Genomic DNA, 13,191 nt, shown 5'->3' on the forward strand with positions numbered 1-13,191 from the left:
TTGACCTATTCATTATTCAGTAGCATGTTATTTTACCTCCATGTATTTGTGGTCCTTCCAGATTTTTTCTTGTGGTTGATTTCTAGTTTCATACATTGTGGTCAGAAAAGATGTATGATCTATTGTGGAGAGTGTTCTATATGCACTTGCAAAGAATGTGTATTCTGCTATTTTAGGATGGAATGTTCTGAATATATCTGTTAAATCCACCTGGTCTAGTGTGTCATTCAGATCCATTGTTTCCTTGTTGATTTTCTGTTTGGCTGATCTGTTTATTGATGTAAGTGGGGGTGTTAAAGTCCTCTACTACTATTGTATTACTGTCAGTTAGTTCCTTTATGTTTGCTATTAACTGTTTCAAGAATTTGGGTTCTGGGGATCCCTGGGTGGCTCAGCGGTTCAGCGCCTGCCTTTGGCCCAGGGCGTGATCCTGGAGTCCTGGGATCGAGTCGCGCCTCAGGCTCCCTGCATGGAGCCTGCTTCTCCCTCTGCCTCTCTCTCTCTCTCCCTCATGAATAAAGAAATAAAATCTTAAAAAAAAAAAAAAAGAATTTGGGTGCTCCCATATTGGGTGCATAAATATTTACAATTGTTACATCCTCTTGTTGGATTGTCCCCTTTATGATTATATGGTGTCCCTTTTTTATCTCTTGTTATAGTCTTTGTTTTAAAGTCTATTTTGTCCAATATAAGTATTGCTGCCCTGCTTTCTTTTGACATCCATTTTCATGGCGAATGTTTCTTCATCCTCTCACTTTTAGTCTGCATGTGTCTAAGTCTGAAATGTGTCATATAGGCAGCATATAGATGGGTCTTGTTTTTTTATCCATTCGGCCACCCTATGTCTTTTTATTGGAATGCTTAGTCCATTTACAGTCGAAGTATTATTGATAAGTATGTATTGCCATTTTGATACTTGTCTTGTGGTTGTTTCTGTAGTTCTTCTCTGATTCTTTCTTCTCTTGCCCCTTTACACTTTGTTGCCTTTGTTGCCTTTCTTTAGTGCTAAACTTGGATTCCTTTATTTTTTGCATATCTATTACTGGGATTTGTTATATACATGATATACATTATAAACCATATTATATACATTATAAACCATTAGGTCTGTATATAACATCTTCTGCATATAGCTGTCTACATTAAGCTTGAGCCCATTCTTTACTCCTCCTCTCCAACATTTGGTATATAGTGCCATAATTTACATCTCTTTGAGTACCTTCACTGATTCGCACAGATATGCTTATTTTTAATGCTTTTATGCTTCCTACCTTTTCAACTCTTACTTATGGTCTTTCCTTTCCACTCAAAGAGTCCCCTTTAACATTTCTTGTAGGGCTGGTTTATTGGTCATGAACCCTTTCATCTTTTGTTTCTGTGGGAAACTATCTCTTCTTCCGTTATGAATGATAGCTTTACTGGATAGAGTATTCTTGGCTGCAGATTTTTTTTTTTCATTTTAGCACTTTGAATATATCATGCCACCCCTTTCTGGCTCACAAAGGTACTCCTGAAAAATCCACTGATAGCCTTACAGGGTTTCATTTTTATGTAACTATCTCTCTCTCTCTCTCTTTTTTTTTTCTTTTGCTGCTTTTAAGATTCTCTCTTTATCATTACTTTTGGTTATTTTAATTACTCTGTGTCTCAGTGTGGACATCCTTGGGTTGATTTTGTTGTGGGATCTCTGTGCCCCCTAGATCTGGATTTCTGTTTTCTTCCCCAGAGAAGTTTTCAGCTATTATTTCTTCAAGTAAATTTTCTGCCCCCTTTTCTCTCTCTCATTCCTCTAGAATCCTTATAATGCAAATGTTACTATGCTTGATGGAGTCACTGAGTTCCCTAAGTCTATTTTCACTTTGCATATTTTTTTCTCTCACTGTGCAGCTTGATAACTTTCCATTACTCTTTCCTCCAGGTCACCAATTTGTTCCTCTGCCTCTTCTAGCCTGCTATTCATTCCATCTATTATTTTTAATTTCATTTATTGTGTTCTTCATTTCTGGTTGGTTCTTTAGGCTTTCTATCTTTGTTAAGGGTCTCATTGATACCCTTCACTCTTTTCACAAGTCTAGTGAGTATCTGTTTGATCATTACTTTAAATTCTCTATCAGGTATATTACTTATATCGGTTTTGCTTCGGTCTCTTATTGCAGTTTTGTCTTGTTCTTTTATTTGGGACATATTCCTCTGTCTCTTCATTTTGTCTAACTCTCTGTCTTTTTTCTGTGTGGTAGGAAAGTCAGCTATGTCTTCTGTTCTTGAAAGTAATTGCCTTATGAAGAAGAGGTCCTTTAATGCCCTGCAGTGCAGTATCCTCTGATTATCAGAAGCAGTGCTTTGAGGGTATCTCCTATGTGTGTTGCTCTTGTGTCCTGGCCACTTTTTCTTTCAGTCCAGTTGTCTGCAGATGCTCTCTTTGCCTGTTGTGGACAGTGTTTTGCCCCTGACCAAGGTGGGGCATATAGATTTAACAAGGTACACACCAGTAGGCTCACAAAATGAGACCTGCTGCCACTGCTGGAATTGGGGCTGCCTGGGCAAGGTGCTCAATATTAACAGGTGTGCCTTGGGCTTGTACAGAGTATGCAGCTGCCACCACTGCCACCACTGTGACCAAGGCCCCACAAAAAGTGCTGGTGGGAAGACACGTTGTTGGGAAGATTTGCATCAGTCTTCTGGGAAAGGGAAGTTACAGCACCTGGACTAAGGTAAAGTAATTGGGAAGAGTGGATCCACTGAAGCATGGAGGGTGGGGCTTGACGCAAGCAACTTAGGTAGTGAATGCCAGCTCTGAGCTGGTTCTTGTAGTCCTGCAGGTGGGCAAGTATTCATGCTGGGGGGTGGAGGAGGGAGATGGCACCTCCTTTGTTCCTGGAGAGGTACTTCCTCCAATCCTGCCCCTCTGGGAAAGGCTCTGAGATGCATATATAACTCTCTCCCATCTGTATGCTTCAGGCATTTTTCAAACTGCTGTTTCTGTGCTTTATAACTCACAGGCCATTTGTCATCTCTTTAAGGGTGGGGACTCTGCTTCCTATTGCCCTATGGGCTCTCCCAGACCTGAGCCCTCTGATTTTTAAAATTCCAGGCTTTAAGTCTCACTAGTTGTAAGAAGTCACAAAATTTGGGCCCTCTAGTTGTCAAAGCCAAATGTTTTCAGGATTCATCTTTCCTGTACAGGATCCCTGGTGTGATAATCTGTTTCTCTTCTCTATGCCTGCAGCTCCCTCCCCCATGGACAGCCACAGTTTATTTAGCTCCCCATCATGTCTCTGCCCTTCCTGCCCTCTTTGATATGGCCTCTGGCCTCTTCTCTACCTTTAGTTGTCGAGTTTGTTTTGTCAGTCCTCAGGTCATTTTCTGGGTTATTTACACTGATGTGAGTGTTATCTAGTTGTATCCATGGGACAAGGTGAACTCAGGGTCCTCTTACTCTGCCATCTTGGCACCCCTCACAATTAGAGTAAATTTTAAGATATTTTATAACAGGAAGCAGAAGCTATCTGTAAGTGGCTCTAAAAGAAAGGTTATTTCTGGAAGGTTCCAAATGGACTAGAGGAATGGAGTAGGTCAGGATACTTGTGAGACCCAATAATTATGAAAAGACTGAAGAGCAACTGCTCAGAGACCACAGAGAATTCTCTCCTCACCCATTAATAATGCTTGTCAATCAACTTAGTACTCTGTAAAAGCAACCAAAGAACTAATGGAAAGTATTAGAAAAGCAGGAAATTAAGGAGAATTGCTTTGAACAACAGTAGTTTAAAATTGGAAAACATCATTTGAACTCTTATAAGGGGATTGAAAATAAACTTTTAATATTGAAGTGTAATATACAAACACAAAAGTGATCATGTAATAAATATACAGCTTATTAAATTTTCACAAACCCCACACACTCTTGTAGCCAGCATCCAGATTAAGAAAGAGTACATTAATAGTACCCCAGGATCCCCCATTGTAGGTTTTTTTTTAATGTCAAGGACAGTGTGGGCCTGTTTCTGGGCTCTCTTGAGAGGGACTGACATCATCATAATGCTGAATTCCCCAACTTTGAACGTCTATCTCTTACAAAGGGAAGCTTCATGATTCAACAGCCTCCCTGGGAAAGGCAGGAAAATCAGGGAGAGATTGGCTGGGTTCATTAATTTCTCTGGAGTTTCTAAGAGTCCCTCAATGAAACAGATGTCCCACCTCTCCTTATGATTTAGAAAGAATGTGAATATGCTTTTTGGCTTCATGGAGTAAGTAAAGTTGCCACCTGGAGCCTTCGATTCTAGATACCACCCCATATCTTCATCCAAATCACTATAGGTGCTTGAGGTCTTCCCCTCTCCACAGATATCCTCTGTCATTTTGTGCTGCTTTCTCTAGGTCCTCTGCCAATATTTTTAGGATGACCCAGCACTTTTGGTGGCCTTCCATCTTAGGTGCAGAATTGTTTGTCTAAACTCTATCCCTGCTGGTCACTTTGGAGGGGTGCTGCTAGCTGTTCCTTGTTGACTTGACCTTCTATCCTGGGACTGTCCTTGAAATTTGCTCTTCATGCTGGTGTGTCTTTAAGGGAAAACAGGGATACTTCTTAACATGGAATGCTAACAACCAATTTCCACTATAAAGTTCTCAACATAAAGAAAACTAGTACAAATGAAATAGTTTATATCTACATACCAATCAACTAGACTTAACAGCTGTTAATAGTTGCCATGTTTGCCATACAGATTTCCTTCTTTTGACAAGCTTTTATAAGGCTTTGGAAGTTTCCTTACTTTCTGACATAACCAGATCATCCATACTCATGAGCTCATCAGTTTACAACAGTTAAGAACTGTTAACATTTGCCATGTTTGGTCTTATTGTTGAGATGTTATAAAGTGAATATAGACATCATTATTTTTTACCCTAAGTATTTCAGTAGGCATCTCTAAAAAGTAAGGTCATTTCTCTACATGACCCCAATAACCTTATTATCTCTAATAACATTCCTTCATATAATCTAATATCCAGAAGTTAGTCAAGATTTTCTAATTGTCCCCCAAATATCTTTGTAGCTGGTTTATTAATTTATTATGATATTGTATGTCTCTTCAGTCTTGAAATATCTTACGGTTCACTTGTTGAAGCCACGCTTTCTGGATTTGTCTGCTTACTTCCTCATTCAGCTGTATGAGTTGTTTTTTCTATCCATCCTCCTTTCTTTCAACCAGAAGTTAGATATTTTTTGGCAAAAATATTTCATAGGTGGTGCTGTTTATTTCATATATTATCACATTAGAAGGCACATGAATCTAGTTCTCCTGATATTTGCAATGCTAAGAGTGATCCTTGGGTTTAGATGATGATAGATTGGTACCAGAATTACAAAATTACATTTTTCTGTTTGTACTTAGCAAGTAACCTATTAGGTGAAATTTTGTGAATATGTAAAACATCGGTTCCCCATCAGTCTTTCACCTAATGCTTTTAAAATCTTTTGTTGATCCTTGCATGAATCAACTATTTCATTAGGGGTTGTAAATTGATTTTCTAATTCTATTATTCCTTCGACATTTATTATCCAGAATGCCTCTATAAATCAGACTCTCCCTCATCAACAAGGTTAATCTGATTATCCTGATAACAGATCCTAATGAAAAGGTGGGATAAATGCTTAATTACTTTCCTTAAATAACCTTTTTCAAAGTAAGAAAGTAATTACTAATTTTCAAAGTTACTGCTATAGCCACCAGCACTGGTAGCAAATGAGTTTGTTGTTTTACTCTTATTAAAATAGCATGTGAATTTATAAAGTAATATCCTTATGAATTCTAAGTACTTCAATTACATTAAATATATTTTTAAAAGATTTTATGTATTTATTCATGAGAGACACAGACAGAGGCAGAGATATAGGCAGAGGGAGAAGCAGGCTCCCTTTGGGGAGCCTGATATGTTACTTGATTCCAGGACCCTGGGATCACGACTTGAGACAAAGGCAGATGCTCAACTACTGAGCCACCCAGGTGCTCCTACATTAAATTTTTTTTATACTCACATTGTTTCACATTTGGCAGTAGAACCCCTTCAAGGTGGTTTACTTCTCTTGATAAGCTTTTATAAGGATTTGAAAGTTTCTTTATTTTCTGACATAACCAGATTATCCATACTCGCAAGCTCATCAATTTACAAGCTGTGTAATCTTGAAGAATTTTCTTAAACTTTTCAAGCTTCAGCATCCTCATTCATAAGATGTAAATAATGGTATTTACCTCATAGTGTTAATATGAAGAATAAATGAGATAGTGTTATTTCCTATAGTAACAGGCATTCAGTAGGTAGGTAATAAATCATAGTTAATATTATTATTACTATTGCTCCAAGCTCTGCCTTCAACAACCCTAGTGAACTTGGAAAAGACATGTAGTCTCAGCTTCTCTATTTGTACAATGGGAGATTTGGACTATGAAATTTGAGGTCCTTTCCACTTCTAACATTCAGCGATTCTCATTTGTAACCATATCAGTGGTTCTGTGCAGACTTGACAAAAACAAAACAAGAGAAAAAAAAAACAGTTTTTAAATTGTCGTTTATTAAAAACCCACAAATAACACTATATTCAATAGTGAAAGACTAAAATCTTTCCCCTTAGGATTAGAAACAACAACAGAAAAAAAACCAGGAAGAGTATTTATGAAAAACCCACAAATAACACCATATTCAATAAATATTTCCCCTTAAGATTAGAATCAAGATGAGAAGCCCTCATACTCTATTCAACATCATACTGGAAGTTCCAGCCAGAGCAATTAGGAGTTGAAATGAGTTGAAGAAGCATTAAAGGAGTGTCCTAGAACTAAGCCAATGTGCAAAGGGTGGGAGAGGTCTTTCTCTCTCTGTCTTCCTCCCATTCCGTTCCTGGAATTCAAGGAAATCTATTAAAATACTACCTGAATATAAGCGAAAGAAAAAGAGACTTCAGAGATCACTTATAACAAAGATTGAAGACTTTACAAAATAGTTTTAAAAAGTAATTAGGCAAACAAATAGCTGAAGCTTATAACAAGCAACAATAACAAACACCAAAGGAGCAAACAATCTGATTTCTGGAGTTGCTACATTATAATATTCAAAAAAATTACGAACTATAAAAAGAACCAAGAATGTATGGCCCTTTCACAGAAAATATGAATGTCCCTAGGGAAGTCATTGATCTTACTAAAAAAGACCTTTAAATCAATTCTCTTTAATATTTTCAAAGAACGAAAGGAAACCATGAACAAATAGGTCAATGAAAACCAGAGAACAATATGAAGAAATATTTCTAATATTAAATTAGAAATAAAAATGATAGAAAAAGAGCCAAACTGAAATTCTGAGGCTGAGAATACTATTACTGAATGAAAAACTCCTGGAAGGTTTCAATAGGAGATCTGAACAGAAGAAGAAAAAAGTGGCAAACTTGCAGAAAGATCAGGTGAAAATACCCAGTTTGCGAAATGAAAAGAAAAAAAAATGAAGAAAACTCAACAGAGCCTGAGAGATGTGTAGGACATTATCAAACTAACATATGGACAACGGGGAGGTCCAGAAGGAAAGGACAGAGAGAAAGGTGCACAAAAGAATATTTGAAGAAATAATGGCCCCACACTCCCCAAATTTAATAAAACACATGAATCTATACACTCAAGAAGCTCAATGAATTCCAAGAAGGATAAACACAAACAGAGCCACACTGAGACACATAATCAAATTGTAAACATCCAAAGACAAAGAGAACCTTGAAAGTAGCAACAGATAAGTTGACTAAGTATATAAAAAGGATCCTCCATAAGATTAACAGCAGATTTCCCATCAGACACATGGAGGCCAGAAGGGAGTGAGATGACATTTTTTAATGTTCTGAAAGAAAAAAAATTGGCAGCTGAGAATTGTGTATATTGCAAAATTAATGAAGGAGAAATTAGGACATTTCTGAATAGGCAAAAAGTAAAGGAATTTGTTGCCAGTAAAACTATCATACAAGAAATGCTTAAAGGTGATCTTTGGGTTGAAATGAACAGACATTAAGCAATAACTCAAAGCCATATGAAAAATATAGCTCTCCAGTGGAAGTAAGTACACAGGTAAATATAAAAAGCCAGCATTGCTGTATTTTTGGTTTATAACTCTACTTTTTATATCCTACATGATGAAAAGACAAATGGACAAAACAATCACCAAGTCTATGTCATGGATGCACAACATATGAAGATGTAATTTGTGAGAGGAAAAAACCTAAGAAGGAAATGGAGCTGTATAGGAGCAGAATTTTGCATACTATGAAAGTTAAGTTGGAATCAATTCAAACTAGATTGCCATTTAGGATGTTAATTGTAATCTCCATGGTAACCACTAGGAAAATATCTAAAAATTCTACACAAAAGGAAAAGAGACACAAATCAAAATGGTACGCTACAAAAAAAATTAATGAGCACCAAAATAGGCAGTAATGAAGAAAACAAAAGAACAAAAAAGGTATAAGATATACAGAAAACAAATAGCAAACGAAAAACTAAGTCTTGTATTAATAGTCATTTTAAATGTAAATGAATTAAACTCTCCAACAAAAGGCAGAGATTGGCAGGATGAATTTCAAAAACAATGATCCAAATATATGTTGATTATGAGACTCACTTAATTTTTTAAAATTTTTATTATTATTATTTTTAGTTTCAGGTATAGAATTTAGTGATTCATCACAACACCCAGTGCTCATCACAACACATGCCTTCCTTAATACCCATCACCCATTTTACCCATCCTCCCAGCCATCTCCCCTCCAATAACCCTCAGTTTGTTCTCTATAGTCTGTTTTCTGGTTTGCCCCTCTTTTTTCTTTTTTCTCCCTATATTCATCTGTTTTGTCTTAAATTCCACATGTGAATGAAATCATACAGTATTCGTCTTTCTCTGACTTATTTCACTTAGCATATACTCTCTACTTCATTCAGGCTGTTGCAAATGGCAAGATTTCATTCCTTTTTAATTAATCATTATATATATATATATATATATATATATTTGTATAAATATCTATAATCTCTATACATCCATAACAGAAGATATATATATATGTATATGTATATACACACACACATATACATTATTTTTCTTCTTTATTCGTCAATTGATGGACACTAACTCTTTCCATAATTTGGCTATTGTTGATAATGCTGCCATAAACATCAGGGTGCATGTACACTTTCATATCTATATTTTTTTATCCTTTGGGTAAATATCTACTAGTGCAATTGCTGGATTGTAGGTTAGTTCTATTTTTAACTTTTTGAGGAACCTCCATACTCTTTCCAGAGTGGTGTTATCAGTTTGCATTCCCACCAACAGTGCATGAGGGCTCCCCTCTCTCCACATCCTCACCAACACCTGTTGTTTCCTGTGTTGTTAATTTTAGCCATTCTGAAGGTGTGAGGTGGTATCTCATCGTGGTTTTGATTTGTATTTGCCTGTTGATGAGTGATGCTGAACATCTTTTCATGTGTCTGTTAACCACCTGGATGTCTTTTTCGGAATAATGTCTGTCTTCTGCTCATTTCTTAACTGGATTATTTGTTTTTTGGGTGTTGAGTTGGATGAGTTCTTTATCAATTTGGGATACTAACCCTTTATCAGATATGTCATTTGCAATTATCTTCTCCCATTCCATAGGCTGCCTTTTAGTTTTGTTGTTTCCTTCACTTTGCAGAAGCTTTTTATCTTGATGAAGTCCCAATAATTCTTTTTTGCTTTTGTTTACCTTGTCTCTGGTGACATGTCTAGTAAGAAGTTGCTATGGCCGAGGTCAAAGATGCTGTGCCTCTGTTCCACTCTAGGATCTTGTTGGTTTCCTGTCTCACACTGTGGGCTTTCATCCATTTTGAATTTATTTTTGTGTATGGTGTAAGAAAGTGGTCCCATTTCATACTTCTGCATATAGGTATCCAGTTTTCCCAACACCATTTGTTGAAGAGACTGTCTTTTTCCCACTGGATATTCTTTCCTGTTTTGTTGAAGGTTAGTAGACCATACAGTTGTGGGTCCATTTCTGGGTTTTCTGTTCTGTTCTATGGATCTGTGTGCCTCTTTCTGTGCCAGTACTATACTGTCTTGATCACTACAGCTTTGTAATATAACTTGAAGTCCAGAATTGTGATGCCTCCAGCTTTACTTTTCTTTTCCAAGAATGCTTTGGCTATTTGGAGTCTTTTGTGGTTCCATACAAATTTTAGGATTGTTTATTCTGGGCATGCCTAGGTGGCTCAGTAGGTTAAGCAGCTGCCTTCAGCTCAGGTCATGGTCCTAGAGCCCTGAGACTGAGCCCCACATTGGGCTTCCTGCTCAGCCGGGATCTGTCCCTCTTCCTCTGCTCCGTTTGTGCGTGCGCTCTCTCTCTCTCCTTCCCTCTTTCTCTCTCTCTCAGTCTTTCTCTCTCTCAAATAAATAAAATCTTAAAAAAGAAAAGGAAAAAAAGAATTATTTGTTCTAGTTCTGTGAAAAATACTATTGATATTTTGATAAGGATTGCATTAAATCTGGAGGTTGCTTTGGGTAGTATAGACCTTTTAACAATATTTGTTCTTCCAATCCCTGGATAGGGAATGTTTTTCCATTTCTTTGTATCTTTACTTTCTTTCATAAGTGTTTTACAGTTATCAGAGCACAGATCCTTTACTTCATTGGTTAGGTTTATTCCTAGGTATCTTATGGGTTTTGATGAAATTGTAAATGAGACCAATTCCTTGATTTCTCTTTCTGCCACTTCATTATTGGAGATATAGAAATGCAACAGATTTCTGTGTGTTGATTTTGTATCCTCCAACTTCACTGAACTCATGTATCCGTTATAGCAATTTTTGGTGGAGTATTTTGGGTTTTCTATATAGTATCATGTCAACCGCAAATAGTGAAAGTTTGACTTTATTCTTGCGGATTTGGATGTCTTTTATTTCTTTTTTTTTTAAAGATTTTATTTATTTATTCATGAGAGACATAGAAAGCTAGAGACATAGGCAGAGGGAGAGCCAGGCTCCCTGCAGGGAACCTGATTCAGAACTCGATCCCAGAACCCTGGGATTATGACCTGAGCCAAAGGCAGACGCTCAACCACTGAGCCACTCAGGTGCCCCCAGATGTCTTTTGTTTAATTTTGTCATTTGATTTCTGAGGCTAGGACTTCCAGCACTATGGTAAATAATAGTAGTGAGAGTGGAAATGTCTGTTCCTTACCATAGAGAAAAAGTTCTCAGTTTTTCCCCATTGAGGAAGATGTTAGTATTAGCTGTGGATTTTTCATACATGGCCTTTATTATGTTGAGATATGTTCCCTCTACCCTACTTTGTTGAGGGTTTTAATCAGGCATGGATATTGTACTTTGTCAAATGCTTTTCCTGCATTTATTGAGAAGATCATATGGTTCTTACCCTTTCTTTTATTAATGTGGTGTACCATGTTGTTGGTTTACAAATATTGAAACACCTTATAGCCCAGGAATAAATCCACTTGATCATGGTGAATGGTTCTTTTAATGTACTGTTGGATTTGATTTGCTAGTATTTTGTCAAGAATTTTTGCATTCATGTTCATCAGGAATATGGGCCCGTAATCCTCCTTTTTAGTGGAGCCTTTGTTTGGTTTTGGAATCAGGGTAATGTTGGCCTCATAGAATGAGTTTGGGAGTTCTCCTTCCATTTCTATTTTTTGGAATAGTTTGAGAAGAGTTAGTATTAACTCTTCTTTAGTGTATGTGCTGCTTAAGCAAGCACAGATGATAACTCTTCTTTAAACATTGGGTAGACTTTCCCTGTGAAGCCATCTGGCCCTGCACTTTTGTTTGCTGGGAGATTTTGTATTACTGATTCAATATCTTTGCTGGTTATCAGTCTGTTCAAGTTTTCTATTTCTTCCTGTTTCAGCTTTGGTAGTTTATATGTTTCTAGGAATTTGTCCATTTCTTCAAGGTTGTCCTATTTGGTGGCATATAATTTTTCATAATATTCTCTTATAATTATTTTTATTTGTGTTGTTGGTTTTTATTTCTCCTCCCTCATTTGTGATTTTATTTGAGTCCTTTTTTTTTTTTTGATAAATCTAGCTAGGAGTTTATCAATTTAATGAATATTTTCAAAGAACCAGCTCCAATCTCTTGGTTTCCTTGATCTCTTCTGTGTTTTTGTTTGTTTGTTTCTATATCATTTATTTCCATTCCATTTTGTATTATTTTCCTTTTTCTGCTGGCTTTCAGTTTCTTTTGTTATTCTTTTTCTAGCTCCTTTATGTGTAAGGTTAGGTTGTTTATTTGAGATTTTTCTTGCTTCTTGAGGTAGGCATGTATTGCTATATGCTTCCTTCTTATGACTACTTTTGCTACATCGCAAAGGTTTTAGATCATCGTGTTGTCATTTTCATTTGTTTCCATGTACTTATTTACTTCTTCTTTAATTTCCTGGTTGACTCATTCACTCTTTAGTTGCATATCCTTTAACTTTGATTTATTTGTGGTCTTTTCAAATTTTTTCTTGTGGTTGATTTCAAGTCTCATAATGTTATGGTCAGAAAATATGCATGATATGATCTCAATCTTTTTGTACTTGTTGAGGGCTGATTTGTGATCTAGTATGTGATCTTTTCTGGAGAATGTTCCATGTGCCCCTCAAAAGAATGTGTATTCTGCTGCTTTAGGATGGAATGTTCTGAATATATCTGTTAAGCCCACCTGGTCCAGAATGTCATTCAAAGCCATTGTTTCCCTGCTGATTTTCTGTTTAGATGATCTGTCCATGGATGTAAGTGGGGATGTGGGGTGCTAAGTCCCCTGCTATTATTGTATTATTAGCAAATAGTTCCTTTATATTTCTTATTAATTGTTTTATACAAATGGGTGCCCCCAAATTAAGGTCATAAATATACAGAATTGTTAGATCTTCTTGTTGGATAGTTCCTTTTATAATGATATGGTGCCCTTCTTCATCTTTTATTACAATCTTTGGTTTAAAATCTACTTTGTCTGATAGAAGTATTGCTACCATGGCTTTCTTTTGATGTCCATTTGCATGATTAATGTTTCTCCATCCCCTCACTTTCAACCTGCAGGTATCTGTAGGTCTAAAATTAGTCTCTTTAGATAGTATATAGATGGGTCTTATTTTTTTTTAATCCTTCCCAACACCTGCATC

This window comes from Canis aureus, chromosome 32, assembly GCF_053574225.1.
Source record: "Canis aureus isolate CA01 chromosome 32, VMU_Caureus_v.1.0, whole genome shotgun sequence".
NCBI lineage: Eukaryota > Metazoa > Chordata > Mammalia > Carnivora > Canidae > Canis > Canis aureus.